Raw genomic sequence first — 6000 nt, forward strand, 5'->3', positions numbered from 1 at the left:
ATAGATTTTTACACAATTGTACCGTATTTTTATGTTGTGTAGATTGCTCAAAGAGCACATACTACCAACTGATAATGTGATGCCGAATTCCCGAGAGGAAGCAAGAAAGATTTTGCAAAACTTGGGAATGGATTACAATTCGATCCATGCTTGTCCTAATGACTGCATTCTTTTCAGATGGGAATACATAGACATGGAGAAGTGTCCGAAATGTGATTCCGAAAGATATCGAGTAGATCTCCACGGAACAAAAATTCCGCAAAAGGTTTTGCGACATTTTCCTCTGCTTCCTCGCATCAAGCATTTCTTCGAATGTAAGTCCATGGCCGCCCTAGCATCATGGCATGAGGAGAATAAATCTTCGGATGGTGTGCTACGGATTCTTGCAGATTGTGCAGCCTAGAAACATATAGATGGAACATGGTCGGATTTTGCCAGGGAAGCTCGAAATTTACGCTTAGGCCTGGCTATGGATGGCGTAAATCCATTTGGTCAAAGATCAACATCTTACAGAAGAAGAAGAACGCTTTCTGTTGCTGCTAGCCTTTGAACATTCCAAAGCTACAAGCACATTCAAGTTCTTGTACGATTCTCCGGCTCTTTAAGTATTTGTGTCATTGCGTCATTGTATTTATATGCGTCATTCCATCATTCTATTTAATGTTCTTTGCACCCACTTTAGGTATGTATGCTCTAGGTATGTTCTCATAAGCAGAAATGACGAGCACCTCCTCCTCCTCTCCCTCTCTCTCTCTCTCTCTCTCTCTCTCTATCTATCTATCTACTTGTCCATGTTTTCTACTCCATTCATTCAATATTAAGTTTAAATGTTCGTGTGTTTAATGCAGATATGGATGATGAGGAGTTTCTTTCTTCTTTGTCACCCCAGCAGAGACAGTGGTACGTGGAGAGTCATCGCTATGGTGCACCATCGTGCGTTCCTACTCCATCCGCATCTCCCTCTGTTTCAGAGTCCTCAGTGCGCTCCGAAGCTTCGGTGTCGACAAGACGATCTTCACACTCGTCTAGGCATCGGCACTCTAGTGGTGGTGGTGGCGATGGCGGTTGTTGTGGGGGTGGCGCCACCAATGCCTCGACAGCGCCTCGTGTTCGACGAGGATCTTTACCCTCCCCTTCTTTTCCCGTCCCGACACCAGCCACGGCATCACCATCGACACCAGGTTTTGCACGGCTGATTGTCGTTCCCCACTGCTACACACCACTAGCTACTCCTCCAAGAGTCACTCTAGCGGACACTTCTCACTTCGGGGCTCAGACTACAGTGGAGACACCTGGCGTCCGTTCCCCCGTTGACACGTCGCTAGAGACCCCTGCCGAGACATTCAGGTTTACGCGTCAGCGGCAAGATGGCTTGTCTTACTCCGTCGACTTCAGCAATGGCATCATATTGGATGATGACGGCAAGAAGGTGATTTCGCGCATGCACGGTCTTTGCTCTCAGGTGTTTAGACACTACCTACTAAACACCTGGAGTGAAGTACCGAATGAATTAAAAGACAGAGTCATCAGCATGCTTCATGACGAGTTTCCCGTTCCAACATGGGATGACCGCTTCAATGAAGATGTCATGAAGGTTCGAATGCGCAAATACTGCAAGCATAAGCATTCTGAAGTGCAAAAAAGAATCCAGCATAGGTGGAGAAAACCAGATTGGCTGGCCACAGAAGATTGGAAGCATGGAAAGAAAGAAGCGCGTGAGAATCCCGACAAGGAGAAGCAACAAAAGGAGGCAGTCAGAGCGCGAGTAGAGGCAGGGAGCTTGCACCACTTAGGGAGCGGTGGGTGGGCATCATTTGAGGCAAATTTTGTAAGTTTTTTCGCATCTATGTTCAATAGTTTAGGTTTTATGGGATTTGAAATTCTAACATAATGGATTCTTTGTATGTTTTGACAGTGGTCGTTTACAGGACGTGATCCTACACTATACGAGCGTGAGTACGCAAGCAGGAAGGGCTTAAACGCCCTTATAGACATCCTGACTTCTCGCGGCGGCATGGTTAGTGTTAGGATTTATTCTTTTCTATTTATTGTATTTTTTTATAAACGTCGCTATGTGTTTATACTTACGAAAAGCTATCTTATTGTTTTTTTTTGCAGAATCCAACAGATACGCCGCTTCGACGCGATGAGACGTTTGATTAGACGATGTCAGTTTAGCCTAGCATTAGTTTCTTTTTGTCATAGATTATGTATCATGAGACGACTTTTATACGTCTTTTTGAAAACCATGTATATTTTTTAAAGAATGACAATGGTTTGTAACTATTACATTTGCAATGATTAACAATCAAGTGATTTTGCTGATGTGTACAATTGTCATTGAGTTTACTTTCATCAATTCACGCTTGTCATATTTGTATCTTTATTTTGCAAATAATACGTATTATGGATGACGGAGTTAATGATTATATTGTCTTGTGGGTGACTATTTTGGGTCTATATTTACCTTTGCACTTTTTTTCAAAGGTAAATAGACAAATGAAACATTCAATATGGTTGATGGGTGGCAGGGCATTCAATGCCCTGCCACCAAAAATTTTCATCTCGGGCGTCGCTATGAGCGTCACTATATTAGGCTCTGCAGCGTCGCTATTGATGGCCCTGCAGCGTCGCTATAGGCATCGCTATAAACATCGCTATATAGCGATGCCTACAGCGATTCTTATAGCGACTTCCATAGCGATGTCTTCTTATCGACGCTAGTAGCAACACTCTTGCGACATCGGGGGTTATAAAAACCCAGTGTATTTCCGTCGCTAAAAGCGTCACAAGAGCACACAACCTCTTGTAGTGTAGCCTGGGCTCTGGTGATTACCTTGATTAGAACAGTCGGTTCACTCTCAGATGAGCTACTAGGTATCACTTAGACTACGTTCACTACTGTTTTACCCTTGTTTAAAGGATTTTTTGAAAAATCTTCAGCGAAACATCCTCCTTTTTCACAACATTGTATGCAATAAGCTTCAACTGTCTTGAGGTTCTTGTCTGGCTCTGGCATTCAGTTTTCCAACGATCATCTGCACCGCAGTTATGACAGTTTCCAGTTCTTGGCTTAATCATGGGTCTTACCATTGGAGGTCTAACACCTTGATTAGCTACATAGTACATTGGTGCAAGCTATGGTGTAGTATAAGTCACATGTTCTTCCATTGGTGTGGATGTGAATTATACCACTCTCATTCTACCATTACTGTAGATAAACTAGGCTCATCATAGGGTGTAACATGCACTGGTACTTGTTTATCTATGACTCCCTCTGGATGCATGTACTTTACTGGCACTACATTATGTCCAGGATATGGAGGTTGTTGACCCAACACAGGCTGAGGTCTTTCCATACCCAGCGGTAGTCTTTGAGCTTGGGCCATATTAGGTTGATATCTATACATGGTTTATCCTTGTGGCCTCATAGGTACGTATTGAACATTCCCATCATACTTTGCTTTGGTCAGTAATAGCATTCATTGGTCTCATGGTTGGTCCATTTACCCTCGATTGCACACCATTTTTGGGCCTAATTGGTTGTCCCTATTGAGGTATCCCTTATCTTGATCCCCTCATAGGTGCTTTTTGCATGTTATTCATCATGTCATTCATCCTTTTGATCATGTCTTCTATGGCTGAAAGCAATGCTATAGCAGCTGTTCCCACTTGTGCTGGTTTGGTGGATGCTGTTTCTCGCTTTGGTTATGCTTGGGGACATCTTCTTCATTGAAAATATCCACAATTGTCTCCTAAGTAAATAGCAAATGACACACACTCTTCTAGGGTCGTATGTTTCTTCCTATACGGTATAGCATGAAGTTCTTTGTTTAGCAATCCCTTTAGAAACAAAGATACTAGTCGTTCTTCAACCGATATCTCTAGCTCTGGGCATTTTGCAATGTATTGCTTCATTCGAGTTGCACAGTCCCTAATAGACTCACCTTGTTTCTGTTTAAAGCTATAGATTTGAGCTATCGTGTTGTGTTTGATCCTTGTTTTGAAACAAGCAGCTACAAATCCTTCAGCTAATGTATTCAAGTTCATGATTAATCTTGGTGGAATGTTTTGGAACCATGTCAATGCTTTTCCTTCTAATGTCATTCCAAACCCCTCGAATTGAGTATGAATATCAAATATGCGTTCTACTCTTAGCACTTGCTAAGTGGTCATATGGATCCCCAGATACAATGTATTTTTTGACCCATTTTTAAAAATCAGCTGGTTTAACTAGTCTATTTGGTTCAACTCCCGGTCTCTTGGAAGTTGGTCATGTTCCGAGTCCTTCAAACCAATTTGTTGAAAATAGTGACTCATGTAGCCCTCGACTGGCTTAGTGTCACCCGGTTTTCTACGTGATGAGGTGGTTTTTGGCTTCTTAACATTACTCTCAAAAGATCTCTCACAGTGTTCTTCTCTTGGAATAGTTTTTGGTCCTTGGCCCAATATTTAATCTCTTATGGAATACCCTTGGTATTTGGTTTGTTCCACCTCCTCAAGAGTCATCATAGAAAAGTTATTCTTATAACAATCCCTAAACAGGTAGTCGGTAGATCTGTTGAACCCTTGTGCTTGATTTTGAAAATATAGATGATCTTCTTGGGTGTTAGTTGTCCTTATTTGGCATGAATATGTTTGATGTTTCTATCCTCCCAACAATAGACTTCGATACTTGGATTATCCGTACTAAGCCGTTTCAAAGGCTTCACGTCAATTTGATGGTATGCCTCAAATTCTAAAGTCGGTGATCCTTCTTTTGCTATCATATCTGGAATTATGGTATTTACCTCTAACCCCCATTTGTCTAACACATCATGGTTTTTGACTTGTAAATACTGAGTTCTATTTCCAACCATGTATATTTTTCCTTGTTTGTTTGCCCTGATTTCCTCTTAAAACTCAATGCCATGGTCATCAATGCGAATATCATACTCTTCGTTAGGATCAGGGTAAACCTGAGCTCCATGGTGATTAGTCTTATAAAAAGAGAGTATATGCTTATAGCGCACTGTCGTTTCGGTTTCTGAGTGAGTCAAATAGGAAGACATTTCAGATGTTGAATCTAAAAAAGTATCTGAGACTTCCTCAAGGATAGTGTGCAAGGGATTGCCTTGATTCACACTTTCTTTGATGGATACTCTACTAGCGGACTCTCCAAATAGGCCTTGATTTCCTAGTATACGACCAGATCTAAGGTTCATAAAGACTTGTGAAGCCCTGAATAAAGTACTTACCGTCCGATTGACTTGTTGTCAGTTTCTTCAACTTGACTTAATTGGAACTTCTGTCAAGCTGTCAATTCCTTGTCTGCAACCTGATTCATGTATCAACTTTGATCAAGTTAGCTATCCTTTCACAAAGACGATACAATTCTATCTTACTATTGTGACTGGTCTTGTATGTCACTTCAAATCGAGCTAAGTGAGTCAACAATTGAGACTTTCAAATCTACTTTTGCAAAAAGCCAAAGGACTAATATGCAACCTAAAAACTGAGTAGACATGTACCAATTTGAATCCGATTGAACCCAAAATTGCCCGGTGGCCTTGTATTATGTTGGTCTAACATTATACAAGTTCAAAAGTAAAAAATGTTGTCTCTATGTAGCAGTAGTAAATAATCACAAATATTTACTTTTCTTAATTTTGTGTACTTTTTGGCTTAATTTTCCAAGTATACAACCTACTAAGGTTTCTGGACAAGTTTCACTAAGTTTGAACAAAATTTGTTCAAGTTTAGCAACTGTTTCATGTTTGCAGACTCAATTTTCAAGAATCTGGCTTAAGCCTCACTTTTGTGATCCAAATTTCACCAAATTGATTCATGTGGTCTACTTGATATGCTTGACCTTGTGGTATACTCAAATGTGCAAGATTATCAATTTTTATAGCAGACATAAATAATAGCCTTTTTTTGCAAGTTTTTTCCGCAATCTTGACGTAGATCTATTAAGTATCCCAACTTAACCTCCCTAAGCAAGTTTGGACAATTTTTGTT

This window comes from Adiantum capillus-veneris, chromosome 22 (assembly GCF_014529385.1).
Source record: "Adiantum capillus-veneris isolate H3 chromosome 22, ASM1452938v2, whole genome shotgun sequence".
Lineage (NCBI taxonomy): Eukaryota > Viridiplantae > Streptophyta > Polypodiopsida > Polypodiales > Pteridaceae > Adiantum > Adiantum capillus-veneris.